This window comes from Podarcis raffonei, chromosome 10, assembly GCF_027172205.1.
Source record: "Podarcis raffonei isolate rPodRaf1 chromosome 10, rPodRaf1.pri, whole genome shotgun sequence".
Lineage (NCBI taxonomy): Eukaryota > Metazoa > Chordata > Lepidosauria > Squamata > Lacertidae > Podarcis > Podarcis raffonei.
In genome coordinates, this window is record NC_070611.1 from 59,949,128 (window position 1) to 59,972,268 (window position 23,141).

General features: G+C 43.4%; 1 protein-coding gene across 13 annotated transcripts in view; it reads right to left on the bottom strand.

The window, feature by feature from the left end:
• The window catches only part of MICAL3 (microtubule associated monooxygenase, calponin and LIM domain containing 3), a 187,220-nt gene that overhangs the window by 151,877 nt on the left and 12,202 nt on the right, over positions 1 to 23,141 (bottom strand). Inside the window, exon 1 of one of the 13 annotated variants that reach the window (XM_053405210.1) lies at positions 20,077 to 20,257. The exons of 11 other annotated variants lie outside the window; for them this stretch is intronic. The gene's annotated coding sequence lies outside the window, so the exon portion shown is untranslated. Of the gene's footprint in view, positions 1 to 19,874; positions 19,930 to 20,076; positions 20,258 to 23,141 lie in introns of those variants that run through there. One more of the 13 variants, XM_053405209.1, reaches the window with a different exon arrangement.

Genomic DNA, 23,141 nt, shown 5'->3' on the forward strand with positions numbered 1-23,141 from the left:
TATGAATCAAGTCGCACCTTCAGTTCAGAAGAAGTGCTATCCTAGCCACTGCATCCTAGGACAGAATGCAAGAGGACTCTCTGTGTGAAGTGGAGAAGGCAATGATGTACACTTGAGCATAACAGCAGAGGTTTATATCCCGTTATCAGACTGCCAGAGGGAGATTAGCCTACTGTTTAAAATAGATAGGGATAAAAACAGAGTTCTGTTAACTTATGGCATTTCCATCACACCTTTAGCCAGATAACTTCAAGGTGATTTACAAGGTTACATACTAAAATTTAATAAAATCAACATGGCAAAACATCAGAGGCAGGAATTAAAAGCCCAAATAAAGAGAATGAAGGCAATTACAGTGGGACCTCGGGTTACATACGCTTCAGGTTACAGACTCTGCTAACCCAGAAATATTACCTCGGGTTAAGAACTTTGCTTCAGGATGAGAACAGAAATCGTGCAGCGGTGGTGCAGCAGCAGCAGGAGGCCCCATTAGCTAAAGTGGTGCTTCAGGTTAAGAACAGCTTCAGGTTAAGAACGGACCTCCGGAACGAATTAAGTTCTTAACCTGACATACCACTGTAAAAGGAACTCCATACTACAAAAAGTGTGAAAGGACCAGATGGTCTTTGCTGTGCACCTAAAAAACAAGAGCAAAAAAGGTGCCAAGTAAAGATGTTTTGGAGAAAGTTCTATGATTTGGATGTTAGCACCAAAGTGGCCCTCTCCCAAATCTGAGCCAACTCTTAATCTCCTAGCAGAGAGACATGCCGGGAAGGAAGGCTTCTGAATGACCCAGTAATGAACAAGGTAGTATTACACATACATCATCATATCTTTAGGTGCAAGGCAAAAACTTTTCTCTATCTATAACCAAGCCTTTGGCTGATTTAACATTCTATGGCCTTTTAAATGTTTTTGTGGGAGCCCCTGGACATCCTGCTCAGTTCCCATCTAAACTGACATCTCATTAGGTAGTGCCCACAAAATTTAACATTGCAAACTGATTTAGTTCATTTTTTAAAAATTACAAAAATCAAAGAGAAAAAGAAACTGACAAATCACTTTGACAAACTCCCTTAATAAAGTATAGCCTGCCAGGCTTTCACATAATATTTAATGCTAAACACTTGAACTACTAGTAAACGAATTCTATAATTAGTTTTAAAAAATAGACGGGAGAAAGAGCCATTTAACTTTTAGAAACCAGTTACTCTGACTATAGTCAAAAACTGCTTTTCTAAGAGACTCCAGCTTCCTTTTCAAGTATTTAAATCCCTAAATATTTAACCTTTATTGCCTGGGAAGGCAATAAACAGTTTTTTAGAACCAATTACACACAACACAATGAAATGGTCATTTTGAAAAGCTACCTTTCAGCCACTTGTGTTACAATCCACCTTGACAGCAGCAGACTGTAAAAAGCCAAAGCCCCTGATCACAGGTAAACAGAAGTGTGTTAATCATTTATCACTTGACTTCATCATCTCTACATGACTCCTATAAAGGTAGGTCATTATAGTGCCTTTTAAAAAAAGGGGGGGGGGGACAAAGGCAGAGAGCATGGAACTTGCATAATGCCCCTGCAAACTGGTTCTTCCATGTACCCAGACCGGCACTTAGTATAAATCCTGAATTCTAAATTGCAGTTCAGCAGTGACAAACCAGGAACCCTGTACACTAGCAACAGACATACTAGACAACAGGACATGATTTAAAGAGTCCCCAGAAGCTTAATGCACATCATTGTTCTGTGATTTCAAACAAGACTCCCTTGAGCTGGTTTATGAAATCAGGATGTCCACAGTTCAAATCTTGCCTTGACTCACAAGGTGTTCTTAGACAAAACTATTCCCTAAGCCTCAGATCCTCAAAATACAGTGGTACCTCGGGTTACATACGCTTCAGGTTACATACGCTTCAGGTTACAGACTCTGCTAACCCAGAAATAGTACCTCGGGTTAAGAACTTTGCTTCAGGATGAGAACAGAAATCGTGCTCTGGCGGCGAGGCGGCAGCAGGAGGCCCCATTAGCTAAAGTGGTGCTTCAGGTTAAGAACAGTTTCAGGTTAAGAAACGACCTCCGGAACGAATTAAGTACTTAACCCGAGGTACCACTGTATGAGGATACTACTAACTTTCCAGAGTTGTTGCAAGGATTACCTACAGAGTGACACATGAAGTGCTTTTAACACTCAAGAGCAATATGCAAGTGATTGGCATAATTATGGCACTGCCTATAGCCAATGCTTTTTTTTCCTAAAAAAAAGTTTAGGGGCACTCTCATTTTCCTACTCATATTGAAATACTGCCCCTCAATGAGGTCAAACTTAGATTCACAAAATGTTTAGGGGTATGTGTACCCCTGCGTCCCCCCATAAAAAAGCACTGCCTATACTGTAGGCTACAAAAAGTAGATCCACAGAGCGGGGGTGGGGTGGGGTAGGTCTGCCATGCTGTACAGTGAGGAATACCAACTGCATGCAGCTCACATTTCGACCAGTTTGCTAGGTTTATCTAATGTAACTGCAGACAATTTACTTTAATTTCATAAATGTAACTTAAATGGCAAAACACAACAAGGGTCAGATGAAGAACTGGAACTATTATTGGCAGGGAGTGGGGTATTTAAGAAGAGCAAACCACAGACCTTTTACTAGGCAACCACTTCCCCACAGATGGCTGTGGCTAAGGCTCAGATTACTCCAGATTAGTTTAGATGAATATGTCTGGGTGTAAATCCAGCCAAGGTTATCTTGTGGACAGAGGCTTGGGTTCAAATCCCAACCTCAGCTATTAACTCAGCGGGTGGTTTTGAACAAGTAACTCTTCCATGTCTGCAAAATGAGAACAATGGTTGCCCCAAATTGCTCTTACGACAATGCATAAGAGACTTGAAAAATGTCTTACAATATTTAAGTGAAAAACCACCGTTTATAATCATTTCCAGCATATGTTATTGCAATCTGAGTACCGGTTTTGCACTGCAAATTTTGCTCCTGTAGCACATTACTCTTGGGCTCAATTAACATTGCAGGGTAGCAATCCCAACACTGCTTTTGTTATCATGGTACTTCATATGCTTTCAGAAAGCAAAGGAAAGTCAAAAGGTAAGCAACAACAACACTTTAAAAAAATAAAGAATTCATATTCTAAAAAACTGAGCTCCTAATGGAATTTCTTCAAGATATCATGCAACTATTTATTTCACAATAACTACTGAAATATATGTTTTAGAAAGCCAGAGGTCAGTTGTTATTTTTTTTAAAAAAAGACACCATTCTTATCCAGTAACAAAGGCCTGCACAGAATAGGTTGCATTTTTTTTAAAAAAAAAGCACACACACAACGTGGATACTAAACACAAATCCATAGAAGACTACACTCTCTTTATCTGGTCCTGGCAATGCTGTGTTATCAGGTGACTTAAGGATGGTCAGTTTGTGAAAAACAAGGAAATGCCACAAAAGGAATTTTGTTTGCTTGTTTCTAGGAGCGTTTTTTGCAAACAATGGAAAGAAACATTTACAGCCCGATGAAGCTCTGTCCTGAAACAGCAAGAAAGAACAGGCGAACCCACCAAACTCACTTTACTGCAGAAGAAAACTTGATCTGATGTATAGATGTCATGGACTGGCTGGATACAGAGAAGCGGTGTGAGGCAGCAGTTAGGGAACCCCCAAGGAAAGGCAGCTCAAACCCCGGGAATTAGTGGGGGGACAACACTGAGTGGAGGGACGCGGGTGGCGCTGTGGGTTAAACCACAGAGCCTAGGACTTGCCGATCAGAAGGTTGGCGGTTCGAATCCCCGCGACGGGGTGAGCGCCCGATGCTCAGTCCCAGCTCCTGCCAACCTAGCAGTTCGAAAGCACGTCAAAGTGCAAGTAGATAAATAGGTACCGCTCTGGTGGGAAGGTAAACGGCGTTTCCATGCGCTGCTCTGGTTCGCCAAAAGCGGCTTAGTCATGCTGGCCACATGAGCTGTACACCGGCTCCCTCGGCCAATAAAGCAAGATGAGCGCCATAACCCCAGAGTTGGTCATGACTGGACCTAATGGTCAGGCGTTCCTTTACCTTTAACACCAAGTGATCATGACTCCCAGAACAAGGAGAGGCATGAAATAGGCAGAGCAAAGACGGGCAAGACAAAGGAGCCTCAGATTGCCTGGAAAGGAACAGAGGGAGACTTCGGGAGCTGTGTGAAGGCTGTACCCTCTAGGCCTAGCTTCCTGAGCTGTCTTGTTTCTTATAAAAAAATTAACTTCACCAAAGCCATGTAAGCTACTGATAACCTGCTCCTGGCACCCGCTCCTGTCAAATCGACACCAAAGCTCCTTTAATGCTATCCATTAGTTGTCAACAAACTACAACTGATGATGCTCAGATATCCATTTTTGCCAACTAAGGAGCAAGAGCAACAACTGCCTTATTCCTCAACCAAGCTGAGCTGCTTTGTTCATGTTCTACGTTCATTGTGTATGTTTACCTACAGCACCAACCTTCAACTGGTGGGCTGGAACCTAGGTTGGGTCTCAAGAGTAGCACTACCAGACAAGATAAATGACGAAGAAGTGGATCTCCAAGTGCGTATTTGGACTAAAAGTGGATCCCAGGTCTGGAAAGCTAGAGTACCCCAGATGATCAGGCAGCACCTACAGTCCCATATTATGGTATCAGCACACAGACATGCTGCAAAACTAGCACACTCAACATTCAGAGCAGTCTGCACCTATTGAAGTGATAAGAAAGCCTTTGTGATGTGCTAAGAGGGCAAGGGGACAAGTGAGGAGATAAAATGTTGGCAGTCCTGTCACCATAAAAGGAAAACAGATGAAACTGAGAGCAAGCCAAAGAATCAAGAGAGGCTAAGTGGGAATTGCATACTAGAAGTCCGGACTCTTTATTCCTGCCTTAACCCTATGAAGTCAGTATTGAGTTTTTGTTTTAAGCAAGGAGACTAACATCGAAGATCACGGCACATATTGCATAACAGCAAATCTTGACTTTGCCACCGGTACACATTCAACCATGTACTGGAACCAATCCTGGTTCTGCGATGATAGTACTCAATTGTTCTGCATCTCACCCATTTACCAAACATTGTGCATGGGGTATGATTAATTTCCCCCCAGAATCACATAGCAGGCAGGTCAACTCACTTGGTCTTGTTTCTTTCTCAGGTGCAAGCAATGTGTTCTGTACAACTGCATGTAATGAAGACCTGATGGCTTTTTTAAGAAAAACTGCTTCTGGTGGGGCATTCAAGAACAGAAATGCTGTGGGGGGTCTTAATTCATAATCCCTCCCCAAATGGCGCTCCCACCCCTACACAATGGGTTTCAAATGCATATTTTAAGGACATATACACGCTTCCAAGCAGGGCTCCATTATCCCCAGCCCTCTTCCCACCAGAGCCAAACCTGAATTGGCTTGTCTGAAGCCAGGAACACAATTAGATAACATCCTCCATTAACCTGGCTGCTGGCAACAAAGATGAATTCACACACGTTCTCTCCCTGCCACATAACCACTGTAAACCACTGTAAACCAAGTAGCACTGCAATTACTCAGAATGGCACAAACAAACCATTATTTTTATTTTAAAGCCCACAAGCAACAAATGTATAGAAAAGGGCCTGTATATAAAACAAATATCATACAAGACAGATCACTCAGTGTTAGTTCAGCGACTGATAGAGATTTAAAAGGCCTAACATGCTTCTTTGTACGCTCAAACAAGCAATATTCACTGTTTGCAATGAAATCATACTCAATTTACCTGAAGCATGAACTTGCAATACAAAATTCCAACCTGGAGTTTACACTGACATTGAAGCAATCACTTAGTTTAGGATGTCTGACTAGTCCAGACTATGTGTTGAACTGAGCAATTAAAAACTATCCAATTTGTTTCAATTAGGAATTAAAGGACAATTAAAAAGGCATCTGTATCTAAAATTATATTTAGAACAACGCAGCTTACTCTTTCTTGAAGACATGCTTTACAGATAAATGAAGATTAAATGTTTAAAAGACCTATTTGGTGGAACTTGTTTTCCCTGTTTTTACTTCTGCTCCAGGAATATCAGATTTAAAAAGCCACAAAGGTTGTTGAACCTCATAATTCATATATTTGGGGGGGGGGAGTCCAAATGATTACAGAAAGGTTCTGCTCAATGATCAGCAATGGGGGCGGGGGAGAGTGCAGAGGAATATGAATTATGCTTCTAATTGGTTTGTAAAACTGTCATTCTGCATACAGTTCCTGCCCTCACATAGCACCACCTTAAAAACTTCCAAACCCAAAGTTACACCCCCTGTCACCTCAGTCCTCAACACCCCCTACAAATACTAGATGCTGCCAAACCATAAATTTTGTATCCAGGATGAAGTATCTCAAATGTAAACACATCTACTTTATTCATACTACAGGTGTGGAGAACTTTTGAAATACAGAAACTTTGGTCCTCCTATGCGCAAAAAAAAATTAGCATTTGTGATTTAAAAAACTGGTATCCTTCAACCCTATAAAATGATACTCAGGGAAGCTTAGATTTAAAGATTAATAATAAAATGAATACTGTAAAATAAACCACCTCAAATGAAAATAAAAAAAGAAGTGTTTCTATTGTGAAACTCCAATTAAACAAACCAGTAAAAGTTTTTCAATATCACACAACAAATTCCTGCACACACCAGTAAGGAGAATGTTTATCCAAATTGTGAAGGTCATTCACAAACCAGCTCAACCTCAACAACAAAAATCCCTGTCTCCCACCTTCTTACTTTATTTCCTTCCCTCCCATTCAATGGGCAGGTGGGTGAGTTGAATTGAACTTTTTCCCTTCCAGAGATTTAAAGGCAAAATAATCAGAACTGACCTTCTGGATGCTACTGGTTCCTTGTTTCTGTTCGGAAAGCCACAGCCTGCATTCCACTGCAACAACTTTTCTACTATATTGTTGAGCGACTTCACTATAAATATCTTTTAACACATTTAAAATGTGTGGGTGATGAAATTCAATAGCCAAAAAAATGAGTAACAAAGATTGTTACTGTAAGGAGAGAGCTATGTAGAGCTGAAGCAGCAAAAGTCAGGAAGAGAAGCTCTTTTGAGAAGGCTGTTCTATCTACACACTGGACATCAACAGCATAAAAAGGGGGGATCCAATTTCCTCATATTTCCCTACCTAACACAATCCAAAGTCATCCCCTTTGGGGCTGAACCATCTCCCACAAGATGACACATTTTGCCAGAATAACCCTCCCACACAGAACAAAGGCCTTGAATGACACTGTCCATGCAGATTACAGCTGAGAACAGCATTTCAAAGCAAACAGAACTCGTCTCCTGGTCATACAGTACAACAGACTAGCTATTTTGGTTAATCCAGGTTAAACCCACTTCAGGAAATATACTAGTGAATTCAATTAGAACTCACTTCATGCCGTTCACCTGGAAGGAAATGCACATTTATTCTAAGGCAGAGAGTGATCCTATTGCTCATTCACATGGAGTCTCTAATAAATCTGTATAGATTAGCCATTGTGCTAAGCAAAGTCAAAGGAGCCTCTCCCAGACAGTGCTGGGAAAATATTTTGAATTCCTAGATACCAACCTGCTTTAGGGATTTCAATTAGAATTGCCCACATTCTGCCACTGAAATCATAAGCAAACTGCTTTCTTTTTAATATATATACATTCTCAGGATACCAAATTTTGTACTTTGTACCTGTGACCTGCAATACACACAGATTGCCTACTGGCTGTACTGGGATACTAAAAGGTTTTACATCATGGGGACTTTCTGTTCTTCTGATATTATACCCATGATGACCATATCATTAAACACTGCATTAATGCTATCTAAACAAGCTAGCAGTCAGTTCCAGACATTCAATCACTCACAAAGATCAGAAATCCTTTCCCACACATTCAACCTAATCTTACGCATGCTTACAGTCAGAACCAAGTCCCACTGGTTTCAGAGGGATTATTTCCCAAGCAAGTGTGTGTAAGTTTGCAGCCACAGGCATGCACTGAAGGCACTGGAGAAAATCCACTCTTTTATAGTGACTTCAGCTGTGAGCTTAACACAAATGATTAGAAGGTAATAACGCAGCCTTGTATTAGCAACTAGGCTTGTTGTTGTTGGCATCCGTCTGTCTCAATAGAGTGTGCCTCCGAAGGTGAAGTCAAAGCACTGTGTTAGCAGCACCAAAGTGACCTTCCTGGGGTGCAACCCTGAGCAGTGTGTATGGAGGTCCTGGGCTGCCCAGATGACAAGACCCCTCTCTCAGCTTCACTGACGTGGTCCAAAGGAAAGCAGAGCAATATGTCTGGCACCAGTTTGGCTGCAGGAGTTGCTGGAAGGAGGTATACAAAGCACTATGGAGTCTTAGGGACTCCAGATAGCTGTAAGCTTTACTCCTTAGCCTTCTCCTGAATATATCTCACAACCAGCCTAGAAGCCATGACAAACCTAGACAGCATCTTAAAAAGCAGATACATCACTTTGCCAACAAAGGTCCGTATAGTTAAAGCTATGGTTTTCCCAGTAGTGATGTATGGAAGTGAGAGCTGGACCATAAAGAAGGCTGATCGCCAAAGAATTGATGCTTTTGAATTATGGTGCTGGAGGAGACTCTTGAGAGTCCCATGGACTGCAAGAAGATCAAACCTATCCATTCTTAAGGAAATCAGCCCTGAGTGCTCACTAGAAGGACAGATCCTGAAGCTGAGGCTCCAATACTTTGGCCACCTCATGAGAAGAGAAGACTCCCTAGAAAAGACCCTGATGTTGGGAAAGATGGAGGGCACAAGGAGAAGGGGACGACAGAGGACAAGATGGTTGGATAGTGTTCTCAAAGCTACCAGCATGAGCTTGACCAAACTGTGGGAGGCAGTGGAAGACAGGAGTGCCTGGCGTGCTCTGGTCCATGGGGTCACGAAGAGTCGGACACGACTAAACAACAACCACCAGCTCAGGCAGTTCTCCTGGTTTACTTGCTGTCTTTGGAGAGAGGAAAAACTATCATTCAGCTCTATTCCTTCTCTGTCATCCCGTTTGATAAAAGACAAAAGGGTTGTTCCCAATGAAGGTGTCTATTCGTACAAGTGCAACAGAGCCTTTCCCTCCTTCCTGCACTCCCCAAATCTGCCCCAGAAGCTTGGGGATTGAAAGGAAGTTCCATTGCACAAGCAAAGGCCTTGTGCAGACAGGATAGCTTCACAGGATACAACCCAGGGTTTTAACTAGCCTGCCAAGACTTCCCTTTCTCATGGCTAGCAAGAAAACACAGGCTGCTAATCTCTTAGGCTAGTAAAAACATTGTATGTTAGTAACTTTTGTGGACTTAAAATATACAAGAGTACAGAAAAAGCTAGCTCATTTGTGTTAAGTGAATTTGAATACAGTGCTAACTCATCCTCTGTGCTGCATGAAAGTCACCCTCAGGCAAATTCTGCCGCTTTTATTTTAAATCTTTGCAGCTCCAAACCTCCTTGTTCTCAGACAGTCACCTCCGCACCTCTGACTTTCCCATTAGTAAGAAGAACTCAGAGGTACAGGCTGTCACCCACTACTCATTTCAAGTAGTATCTCCCCATGGAGCTCCCTCTACAGCTAATGAAGAAATTGAAGTGCTGCTGTCCTCATCAGTCCCAAGATTTTGGCACCGAGAGCCAGATGGGATCTCTTACTGGCTGAGAGAAGACTGGTGCATTCTCAGAAATAAGCACACTCCCTGCTCTAAACTTGGAGTTCTAAACCTGCAGTTCTGAACTGCTTCGGTTAAACTTCATGCCTTTTTAATCACAGAACCATAGAATTGTAGAGTTGGAAGGGACCACGAGGGTCATCTAGTCCAACCCCCTGCAATGCAGGAATCTTTTGCCCAATGTGTGGCTTGAACAAACAACCCTGAGGTTAAGAGTCTCATGCTCTACTGACTGAGCTATCTCAATTCTGAATTCTATAGATTTGGAACTCAATGGATCCATCCTCAGAAACAGAAACCAGAGCATTCATATTCAGCAGATAAACAGGGTGAATTTGCACTTAAAAAACAACAACTGAGGATGCTATTGTGCGAAAAGACCCCACCACAAAACATTCTAATTTTCCCTACCAATGTATTTTACGGGCAACTTGTCTCAGATTGCAATCCTACACTTACACAGCAGTAAATCGCACTGAATCAAGGAGGGGCAGTAGTTCACTGGTACAGCATCTGCTTTGCATGGAGAAAGTCCCAAATTCCAATCCCCAGCAACTCCATGTAGGGCTGGAAGAGATCCCTGCTAGAAATCAATTCAGTTCATTGTCGATCACCTTAAATAAAATTGGTACGCAGTTCCCTGTTGCCATTAATTTTCACACGCCCAGGTACGCAAGAGCAGCTTTTTAAGAACAACACAATCGTCACACTGTTGAGTTGGTGACAGTTCATTTGGGTTCTGTACAGAGATTTTGACTCTGGCTCAGCTTCGGTTCCACATTTCTCTTCCTCACCCCGAGCAGCTTCCTAGTTGAGCCCACTAACCGCTGCTCCACACCAACTCCCTCTCCCCTGGAGTCCCATCAAAATCAAAGCCAGAGGGTCTTCCACAGGTGACATTTCCACCTGGAAAGGCAATTTGCTTAAGTCCATGTGGTTATTTTAATAGACTTTTCAACATTAGATGTCTCTCTGAACTGGTTTGCCAGGGGAAGAACCAAACAGTTTGGAATGGCAGAAAAGAAAAAGGCAAAATATAAATCTGATCATTTTTATATACAGAAGTCTATATTATGTAAGTGGGGAGGGTCTAACACATGCACTTACAGATTGTCCTCAGCAGCAACTGGAAGGGAAAGAGAAAATATTTTTCATGTAAATCCTAAACTCATTAGTGACACAGACCTTGCTGCAAGCAGAATCCCCAGAGTCCCTTCCTCACGCTTTCATGTTCAGACACTTTTGCATAAACAATTGTAGAAAAAGAAAGAAGATAGCAGTGAAGCACCCACTGACATATACTCCATCACTTGTTTTTGCAGCTCTGAATCTTAATGAGTATCTTCATTGCTTATTTCTGCTGTACTTCTAGAAGATCTCCCAAATCAACATAAGCCTGTATTTTGATAGGCTCACTACTGCCCACAAGGCTAAGAGCCAATGTTCAACATAATTGCAGGTTTTGTGCTTTTCTTCTTCTGAGCTTATCTCTATACAGAGCAGCAGTCAAGTAACACTCTCCTTTCTTAAAGGAAGCTTGAAATCTGTGCAGATGTTCAGGGTGTCTACCTCGCATACCTCTGGTCAACAATCAAATTTTCTTCTACAGTTCCAGTGTCCTATATTAGCCAAGAAAATTGTAGGCAGATGGTGTGGCAGATGAGTGTAAAATATAATTTCAAAGTGCAGCCTAAAGAATACTCATATACTGTACTAAACATTAATGTTTTCCAGATTATGCATGCAGTAGAATATTTGAAAGCCACATAAAGCAAGGATAAAAGTCCTGCTGAATTCACTGAGTTATGCCAAGATGCACATCACCTAAAATTATAGACCCATATTAAGAAGGAAGTGAAAAGCTGGTATTTACAAGTAAGCTTGAATGCAAACCCTAATTCAAAAATAAATTCTGTATAACCTTTTTCTTGACAATATTCCCTCTCCATAAACAATTCCAAAGCATAAAGCATTTGTCAGAACTGTCTAACAAATGTGATTAATCCATATAATTTAGCTTTTTTTTTTGCAGTGTTTACAAACAATCGCCAAAACCTATTAGAATGACACCACTATAGCCATAAATTCTCCAAAACAATGAGTCAAGTGTGTTATGACAAACAAATCTTACATAATACGGTGGATATTTCTGCTCCTACAGTTGCTAATTATGAGAGGAGTGTACGGACACAGGGACCTGATCAAGAAAAGGTTTTGTAAGCACTTCCTGACCTCATGCCTTCAACCGAACTTGGCCCAAAATATCCAAATAAGGTGATTCTATTGTACCTAGTTACATTGGTTACTATCTTAAGAGAAAGTAAATATATTTCAATGTCTATGCATCTTCAAAACCAACACAGAAATATTAGCACAAGGATTGAATCTGCACTCCTGAAGCAGTGTAATTTTCCACAAACTTACTTTGAAGTACGAAGAACCTTTAGATCCATCACTGAACCCAGCTGATTTATATACTGTTTGAAGGAGACTCTGCCAACTCCTATTCTGTTCCACATTTAGCTTTTGAAAACAAGTGCCTTGATTATGTAAGACCCCATAGTGCCTACTATTTTAACCTTACATTTTGAACCCTAAGGGAGAGATTCGTAACGAGTGTGCGTGTTGACATTTTGCAACTCTTAGCAGCTATGCAGAAGTAGGTGAAAAGCAAAAGGAGCCAACAGTGAGTCAAAGCATTGATTTTCATGTTTAAGACTAACAAAGCCAGCTAATATAAAGCTAAGTCTCCAGATGTTCACCATTTTAGTGTCGAGATTAGCTTGGAAGCTGAAAAAATTCATAGAGATTCAATAACCTTCTTTTCTTAAGAACTGTGGTTGGCTGGTGATTAACCTTAAGTCTGTGTCAGATACCGTCTTCTCACTTGCTTTTCTAATTGAGTAACTATTCAGGACTTGTTCACAAATTTCGTTCCAGACAGTGGTTACATCTGCCATGTTACCTAAACCATAATCAGCAGCATTCTTATGTTAGTGAAGTCAGTGGCTTCTTTCCAACGCATAGTTCTGTAATCACTACCGCAGATAAACAACATTGACCATGTCTATGAAAAAATCTATGTAGAAGCCTCAAAGTTTTTGACGGAGCTGCCCAACTGTCACAGAAGAAGGGGTGGGCAGGTAGAGGAGTCATTTTTTCTACAGTAGGGATGGAGATCATATGTTGCTGGACTACAACTCCCATCATCCCTGGCCATGATGGCTGGGGCTTCTGGGAGTTGGAGTCCAACAACATCAGCAGGGCCACAAGTTCTCCATCCCTGTTCTAGAGAGAGGCACAACTGACTGAAATGTCTAGGAAAGGAGAGGGAAGCAGCAGAGCATTAGCTAAGAAAACTGGAGGAATGGGGAGAAAAACTAGGAAAAAGAACAGTCTAAATAGACATTTGAACACAGGCAGAGTAAGAAGCTGTGAGAAAAGGCCTCCTCTGTGGCCAGATTATAGAACATCTTATATTTATTTTATAGAACACCTGACCTCATGAAATCCATCTACCCCTGTTTTCACTTTTTCTGGTAATCTCCAGATGTTTTGGGACTACAACTCCCACCATCCCTGACCATTGGTCCTGTTAGCTAGGGATGATGGGAGATGTAGTCCCAAAACATCTGGAGGGCCGAGTTTGCCTATGCCAGCCTTGTACCATTGCTTGGTGTTACCGTTATAAGCCACCCAGAGCAATGGAAGGATGGGGGGGGGGTATATATTTTCTTAATAAATAAAATAGAAAACAGATCACTTACCGACTAGCAATAACTTGTCAAATAACTAGCTACAGGTCTTTATATATTATCAATAAACCTCGGGAAATAGGAGGCAGAGTTTATTATCCTTGGGTTAGATAAACTCATTTTATAGTCTCATGGGGCAGGAAAACGGGAGAAAATTGTTCCATATTCATGGTAAGATGCCATCTATTAATTGAATGAGCTAAGAGTTGCAACCTTCATCAGAAGAGTAAGAGAACTGATACACTGGAGGGGCATAATGTTTAAAATTAAAGCTACATGCCCAGAAGCTATGCTCAGGTATCTGTGCACAAGTTCACACTAAACACTTTGGCTAAGACCTAGGAGCCAGGACATACCTGATTAAAATCCTGAAGAACAGATTGAGAGGATTAACGTAATTAACACAAAACACATATGTGTGCCTAGGTAAAAGTACGTATTTACTAATGACATCTTCACCCTCCAGCTATTCTATGCCCAGATTTTACAATGGAAAGTCTGAAATTACTTTTATGACGTCCATATAACCAGACAGTTGCCTGCTTGCTGCAGCTTGAAACCACAACATTTAAGTGTATCTGTAATGTGGGTTGTAAAGAAGAGTGTGCCAGCAAGGGAAGCATGAGTTCCAATTCTATGTACAGTACAGTCATACCTCGGGTTGAATGTGCTTCAGGTTGAGCGCTTTTGGGTTGCACTCTGCGGCAACCCGGAAGTAACGGAGCGCGTTACTTCCGGCTTTCGCCGCTCGCACATGCGCAGATGCTCAAAATGACATCACGCCCATGCACGGAAGCAGCAAAACGCGACCCGTGCATGCACCGACGCACCCTACGTTCCATTCAGGATGTGAACGGGGCTCCGGAACGGATCCCGTTTGCATCCCGAGGTACCACTGTACAGTCATACCTCATGTTACCTTTGCTTCATGTTACGTTCTTTCAGGTTACATCCCGCGGCGACCCGGAAGTACCAGAAAGGGTTACTTCTGGGTTTCGCTGCTCGCACATGCGCAGAAGCGCAAAAAATGACATAATGCGCGAGCGCAGAAGTGGCAAATTGCAACCCGCGCATATGCAGACGCGCCACTGAGGTTTGCACTCTTTTCATGTTGCGAACGGGCCTCCGGAACGGATCCCATTCGCAACCAGAGGTACCACTGTACACTTACTTGGAAGCAAGAATAATTGAACATGGTGGGATTTCCTTCTGGACAAAACATGCAAAGGGTTGGGCTGTAAGTGAACGAGACCCCTTCCCCCTGCATGTTAAGAGGGGAGTTTAACCCTCCATTCTTCAAATGCCCTTTAAATGTGCTCCTGCCCAGAAAGACAGAATGCAGAATCAATGTCCCTACAGGTGTTGTGCAGCAGAACAACTCCCCCTGCAATCTATTAATAGCAACCTCCCAAGTTTCTTGCTAGGCATATCTCAAGTGGAAAGGAAATCCAGTAGGCTGCAACCTGCTAGACCTAACAGCTGTTCTTTTACAAAGGAAACTGTTTTGGCTACCTCAAGCTGTCTCTTTGGGCCTAGTTCTTATGATCAGCAGGTGGTTAAACCTATTGCGTGTTCAGACCCAGAAACCTTCCCCCTAAATAAATTCACACTTGACTCAAATTTTGGTTTTGGATTTTGGCAGAATTTAGGCCACAACTTTATTGATTACAGAAAGTGACTGGTTGCATAGGCTCTGTTCGACTAGCTTCCTGCCATGCAGGTAGCGCTGACCCAGGGTTCCAGCATAGGTCAGCCAAGGGTGAACACCTGAATAAGCAGAAAGCTGGGAACGGGCTAACTCCACCACCCAAATGTCGCCCTCGACTCAGGCACAGGCACAATCTCCTCTTAGGGGCTGACCAAACCATCGAGTCCCTGGATTCCTTTAATGGAATACCCTTCCAATAGGGATGGCGAGAGCGTTCTCCCATCCCTATCACCTGAACCAGAGCCCATCCGCAACCTTACAAGTTGTGACAATTTGCTACGCGGCAGGCAAAATGCAAATGACAACAGCCAATCAGCCAAGTGGATTCCTGCCATGCCCCTGTCCCAATGACAGACAATACACAATGGCATAGCAAGGTCAAGCGCAAAGCCCTAAAAGTAGGGAAAGGTGGGCGGGTGTTCCGAGTGCACGTGCTAGAAGAGGAAGCTCTGGGTCACGTGCATGGGCATAAATAGGTCCCTCGAACTGTTTGGACTGTTTCCCATTGGCCAGATTGCACCCAGTTTCGAGGGACCTACCAATCGGGTGTTGTGGCTGACCAATCGTACCCACCCACAACACAGGGTGTCGGTTTTCCAGGTCTCACCGCAATACGTGCCCTCTTTAAGGGAGGACCCGATTTTCTAGATTTTATCACTTCACACCACAAGTGACTGAACATCCCCTGCATATAGACAAGTAGCATATGAGGAAGAAGGTACCCCTCTTCCCAGCCTGCCACTTTTCTGTACATACAGAATGTTTTCGTATAGAAAAGCATTTAACAGCGTGAGCCCACACTTGCGGGAGGAAACGAAAACAGCCACAAAACCACCATGTTGTACTGTAGCTAGGTGCTGACCTGGATATGAGAATCCTGGATTCAAATATCCCTGCTCAGATGTAAAGGGTACCATTGGATGAAAAAACTCTCTTCCTAACCTCACTTCCAGGGATGCCATGAGGCTAAAATGCCACTGGAGAAAGAGCAGGAAACAAAAGTAATTAAAATAAATTACTACTTCCTTTCTTTCACTATCCCTGCTTCACAGCCTTCATTGCAGCTGGCAGCTACAAGTCCAGGAAGGAGGAATGATGTCTTCAACATTATTATTATCACCATTAATTTAATTTAATTTATTACCTGCCTTTCACCCTAAGGTGTCAGGACAGGTTGCAACAATTTAAAATACAAACACAACTACAATAGATGAGAATTGTTACTGACAGAAATGAGAAAGCATTGGGCCTTCCCAATTCTGCCTATGCAGAAAGGTGTTCTATTTAACAGTAAACATGCCCTCTATGAGATCTGGTAGTATGACTTCCAAAAGACCATGAAAGATTGTTATGCCCATACAATCAGTTGCTTCTATTTGACAAATCCTAAACACTCACTCCTGTTTTACATTCAGTGCATAAGAGTTGGGCCCAATGTAAAATTGGGGGGGGGGGGGAGGCAGATCCACTCCAGATGAACCATAACTCCAATTCCCAACTTTTGTTTCTAGCATTTGTGAAACCTGAGGTAAGTGACAACATGTATAGCAGACATTCCTCTTCTCATTTTTTAAAAAAGAAATCCACCTGATCCCCCATTTCAGTGGTTTACTCTTCCATGCCGGAAAAATTCCCATGAACCTCCATGGATGCAAGTGAAGGTGAAAGCCCTGACCTGTGTAAATTTTCTGCATGCACACACTTACTGTACACACTGGCCCATGAATGTGTTAATGTTAGAATGCCACCTATTAATAGCCCACCAGCATGGTAATATTACATGTGTGAATGGGCCCATATATATGTAACAGGTGCACTTAACTAAATTTTTCATCTTGCCCTCAACGAAGCATAAATGGTTTGGTCTTGCAGTCAACATAAACACACAACAACCCTGTGAGGTAGTTTACACTGAGAGATAGTGACTGTCTCAAGGTCACTCAGAATGGAGAGCATTTTCAGATGTCTTCACTGAGTAAAGACTGTATGGTGAGGAAAGCACAGGGTACACAAAGAACAATGGTTGCTATTTCACCAAGTTTTGCTGTGTAGATGCACTGAAATTAATGAAGATGCCTAAATTCAGTTCAATAAATTCAAGAAGTCTACCCTGAGTAAAACTTAGTTGAATACCACCCAGTGCTTCTACCAGGCTTCCTGAATTCCCTCAGGTTGCTCTTTCATTCATAGGAGTGCAGCAGGAGCCTAAAGTCGTTTCGGAGATTACAGAGCACCTGGTAAATCTAGCTATACATTATGGGGTTAGGGATAGGCACCTTTGTAAAACTGCATTTTTCCATACATAACCAAATTACATCTTGAAACAGTCAATCCCAACTAGAACACACTGATTGACAACCCTCATAGTATGGAGATCTCAGAACCTCAAATTCCGCAGAGAGAGATAGAGAAAAACCTAGCCCCGCCCCCAATCTGAATTTTAACCATAAAACCCCTAGATGTAGCAGTTCCAAAACAAGACAGTGCTTGAAAATTCATCTGGCACACTCCAGGATTTAAGTAGGTATTTGGCATAATTCACTGCTTTCAGTACTAATATCTCTTTGTAGTTTCCCACACAATAGAATTGGCAAGGATCTGTCCCTTCTGTCTCTCCCATAGTTAATGGATAGCTATCACATTAGACTCTGTAAAAAGGCAATCAATCATAACTGGTTGCATTGTTCTCTGCCCAGAATGAAGGGCATCGTAAGATACCTCCTGTAAACACATCTAGACAAGATATGCAAGGCAAATAAGATTATCTTCCAAATATTAACTGTTTGAAATATAGCACGTGGACACATGCATGCCTAGTCCCACACAAAAGTGTTTCTGTGCAATATAAAACTGTCTGGAGTAAATAGTGGAACACAGTACACTCAACAATCGGGGAAGGGGAGCATACACCAGATAAGGGAAGTTTTATTGTTTACAAATTCAACAAATGTCATTCCTTATAAATCCTTACTTCATTCGAAACAATACAACCCCATCAAGCAGCCATGCAAAAATAAATTCACCTACAAGAAGTTACAAAAAGCTTGCCTCTTTCCAGTTCTAAAAATCTGCTTCCCTTCTTCTCTGACTTGCTGTGCTCCCAAGTAAAGGGCACACATAGAACTTTTCCTCAAAGGGGGGGGGGGGAGAGATTAATCTTCCCCAAACACATCTTCCACTATGCTGTGGCTGATATATGGTCTACAAGTGATTATTTCCTCCCATTCAAATACACCTTGGCTTTATCCACACAAGTAACCAACAAGGGTTTTCTGCAGCCTTTGGGACTTTAGAAATGTTCGCACATTTTGCACAGATAAAATAACAAAGGGTTGCTCTTGCTGAATAACATCCCCTTGGTACCAGACGAAGCTCTTCACCAATAGCACAGGGCCCTGTTTCAAAACTCTGCACCTCTGTCAAATCTCTCAGACAAAGAGCTCACTTGAACAGGATTTCTTCAAGACCAATTTGCCCTTGAGACCACTAAATGGCCTAATCTTGTCCCTCCAAGCCTGGACGGCAAAATATTAGGGTTCAGTTTCAAGAAGAGTTCATTGCCCAGGAAACTTCTGATGCACCCGACCCCACGGTTCATCCACAAAGAACGTATAGTAAGTAACAGAGATTGAAACTGCCTTTGAAGACAGTCAGAGTATCCCATAACCAGCCTTTGCAAAACCCAGATTTAGAGCTTTTGCAGAGAAGAAGTGCAACAATCTGGCAAGCTTAAAGCTGGCTCGTTTTAGAAATCCAACACTCCTTACTAAGTACATCAGAGCCCTTCCCATGCTGGTGAATGCCAGTACATGGAAAGCAGTCAGGCACAAAAGGCTGAGAATTTCTGCATATGCATCTTATCCCACACAATCCTCAAACACAGGACACGCTTGGAGACGTGCCTAGATCAGGGCTTCGGCTTTGCCGTTGCGCTTTAGGCAGGGCAATCAGACACATGTTTTGCCGCGGTGTTAATGCGGATCTGTTACTCTTTATCTGCCAGCTACCAGTGATACGCAATACTATCCCGACACTACGGAAAGGATTGGCTTGTCTCCGATACTCTGTGTGTGAAGCAGAGGTTTCCGGTCCACTTTTATTGATCGCACACGTAGGGAATCCCAAAAGACTGCGGGTGGGTTTTTTTTGCATTAATTAATGCAGAGAGCGGAGGAATGTTTTCATAATAGAGAATGCACGAACGTCCTAAAAACCCACTCCTCCCCCCCCTTTACCCGCAGCAACACACATCACAGCAGGGAAGCTCTCTGCTCTGAGCAGAACTGAGGAGGGCGCTCCTCCTGCTATTATCTAAGGTTGTGGGGAGAAGAGGATTCCTTGCTCCCATTTCTTTCTTTTGTAAAAAAGGAACCCCAATAAACCGCCTCCGCGTCCCCTCCCTTAAAAAAAGAGCGGCAACCACGCTCTTCTGCAGCCAGCAGAACCAGAAACCTTCATGCAGAAAACACCCTTCCCAAAGGCATCACCTTCCCCAACAATGGAGGAGCAGGCCACCCCACTAAAGCCCTCGATCCCTGGGAATTCGGTGCAGAAAAAGCGACAGCCAGCCCGGCAGAGACCCCTCCCCACTATTCCGCCAGCCCCGATCCTCAACCCTGGAGCTGGAATCCAGCCGCGGGAAAACGATCTGCCCCCCTCCTTCCCTCCGGCCGGTGCATTGCAGCCTCCCGTACTTGCTCATGACCGGTGCCCGCTTGCTGGGGGAAGAAGAAGTTCGCGCAGCGCGCGTTAAGCCACAGGGCGAGCCCCGCTGCACCGTCGCCCGGTTCCCTGGGGCTTCTGGTCTCCGGCCGGCTGCGCTCCGCGTTGCACGCGCTCCAGGCTCTCTCCTCGCCGGGCAGGCGAGGGAAGGAACAGCGACAGGCTCGCACACACCTTGGCAGCCGTTGCCCGCTGCTGCTGCTGGGCACGAGGGACGCGGACGGGGCCAGCTCGTCCTCCCCGCTTCTTAAAGAAGCACGCGCGCCGCTCCGCTCCGAGGTTTATGGAGCGGGAATTAGCCAACGGCGGCCAATGGGGACAGGGAGCGGCGTCTCGGGGTTGGTCGCGTCCGCTCGCACACCCCTCCGCCGGGAGAGGCGGTGGTGCGGTCCGAATTGTGATACAAAAAGCAAAGGCGGCGGTTGGCCGCCGCGCGGAGACGCGAAGCAAAGCGGCCAATGGGAAGCCGCTCAAGGGACTGCAGCAGGGCCAAGGCGCAATGCATTTAAAGCGGCAGAGGCTAACGGAGGAGGGCGGTTCAGGTGTCTGGAGGAGTCCCAAGGAAAGGAGGAGAGGAAAGAAAAGGGGGGAGAGGGAGAAAGAAAGAGAGAAAGCAGCACACACCCTGTTCACGTCACAGCCTCTTACGTGGGAAGAGAGCAACCTTGACCTCCAGCTATCCAATAATTTTCAATGCCATTTCAATACAGTACAGCAACACCAGCCAAAAAAGCACAAGAGGGAGTAGGAGAGGCGGCGGCTGTAGGAAGCGGGCTCGGAATTATTGCGCCGGCAACGGCTCTGCTTGCGAGAGCCGTTGGGCGCTTTGTATCAGGAACGGCTAAAAGTTTAAGGAAGGATTTTCGAATATACGCAGTGCCCTTGAACCACCGCGCTTCGGGGGGGGGGGAACGTTAGAAATTAGGGTCAAAACATATATATACACACAGAGAGAAAGAGAGAATGTTGTAGCACTTCGAAAGCTAAATGCTTCCAGTGTGCAATGCTATACCGGTCTTTTCAGAAGCAAAGCCCTGAGTTCCCTGGGTTTGAGTTCCATCAAGTTTTCGTGTGAATGGGATTGCAGCTTTATTCTACCTTAAGCTTGTGTGCACTAGAAGCCGCTTAATCAGATACTGTACATGAAGCGTTATTCGCAAAAGCCTACGTTACAATAAATCTTCCCGTCTTTCATGTGCCGTAAGACTCCTGTTGACTGCTGCTACAGACTAACACGGCTTTGAAAGAGTTCTCAATATACAAACAGCTAAAGAGTCTCGCTCACCCTCCCCCCACCCCGTTTACGCTGGTGCATTAGTTCCTCTTGCGGCCCGATCCTGTGCACACATTCAAAAGCAAATCCCAAAGAAGTTTACTCCTCAAGAAGCATAGGACTGCTGCCTTACTGTGGTAACTTGCAAGCAGCTCGTTTCCACAGAGGTGTTACAGGAAAAACAAACCTAGAAGTCAGCTTTCTTTCTCCAAGGGACTATGGGAAATGTAGTTTTGCAGGGGTTGATCATTCTGTGTTAGATGCCTCCCCCCCCCCAAAAAAAAAAAATCTGAAGAGTTCCATGCGAAAAGCCCAGATATGGTACACTAGTTAACAGGGCTGGCAAACCCATGAGGTAAGGTGAGGTGACAGCCTCAGGCAGCTGCCAATATGTGTGCTTGACACAGCTAAAGCATTAAAATAGTAGTGTTATGAGAGGAACTGAACTGATTAGGACTACTGTACTAGAGATTTTTCCAAAGTACAGTAATGTGCCTTGATAGTTGGGAACTCCTCTACATCCTGTGGTATGCAATGCCACATTTGGAAGGTTGGTTGGTTAGTTATTTAGTTATACTTCCTCCCAAAATACCCAGGGCAGCAAACAACAAGTGACAAAACAAAGCATTCTTAAAAACAATTCCAATACAGTACAGATGTAGACCAGGAAAGATGTCAACTCAAAAGGCTTGTTTAAAGGGGAAGATCTGGCGGGTGCCAGAAACAGAGATGGCACCTTGTCTAATATTCAAGGTGAAGCAATTCTCAAGAGTAGGTGCCACAAGGCCCGATTCCTACACTGTGTAGAATGGACCTCTTTATAGGTTTTCGGCATCCTAGTATTCCAGGCTATATAGGGCTTTATACACCAGAACTTAGCCTGGTACCTAACTGGCATGCTCTCTAGCTAGTCACGGTAGACAGAGAAACAGAAGAGAAATGGGGTCTGCAATTAGCTGAAGTGGAGGTACAGCTTTCAGAGCTACAGCTGTGACCCCTTTGGAATCCCATGCTGTCAATATTTGTAATCAAAAATAAACCTGTACCTTAAAGTTAATTTTTTAAAAACGCACCACTTAATGTTTCTTAACCCTTCAGAAAACTGAAAGTCTGCTAGACTAAAGGAACAGTAAATTGAACATGGGGGGGGGGGTAAAGAGAAAAATCTAGAACACAGCACTGGAGGGCTTTTAGTGCCAATTAAAACTTTATCTCTTTAGCCAGTTTTTTAATTGTGTAGATTTTTCGCGTGTTAGGAAACTGACTTTTGAATTAAGCAAGAGGAGTACTTGTGCCCACTGCTTTTAATGTTTTTACTGGATTTGTTGTATTATTAGTTTGATTTTGTATTTGATGCATTCTGTACTAGGATCACTGGCTTGATGAGGGGTGGTTTAAAAATGAAATCAAGAAATAAAATTTAAAATCTTGTTTCCCCAGAGTGGGAATTAAAACAGGTGTCTTATTTCTCTCTCTCACCTTCTATGGCAAGTCTATACTCTAGAACTGCCACATGGAAGCCATGGCGGGAAGGGGGACCCTGCATGTGGCCATATCTCCCCTTGTTGTGTCACAGCCGTTGTAAGTAGAGTGTCTTGCCATATGACTTGTTTACATTGCATGAGCAATCTAATGACACCAACAGAAGTTCCTATTGGTCATAGGGGTACAGATGTTTTCCACACAGTCATGGCAAGCTATTCTGCATATTATAGTCTTTACACAAAGCAATTACCCAGAGGATGCCACCAGCAGCCTTTAAGCACAATTGTACTTTATAGACCAGTGCTTCAATTCTTTCTCAGAGTGGTACTAAATTAGCTTAACTCCTACTATACTCCAGTTTAAGTCGTTTGTGACTAGACTGCTGCATAATTGTGTAATTAATCCCAGGATTAAGGGGGTTAGCCTTCAAGTTCTTGACCCCCTGCTGTGAAATGCCAGATTGTTTAAAAGACTAGCGCTG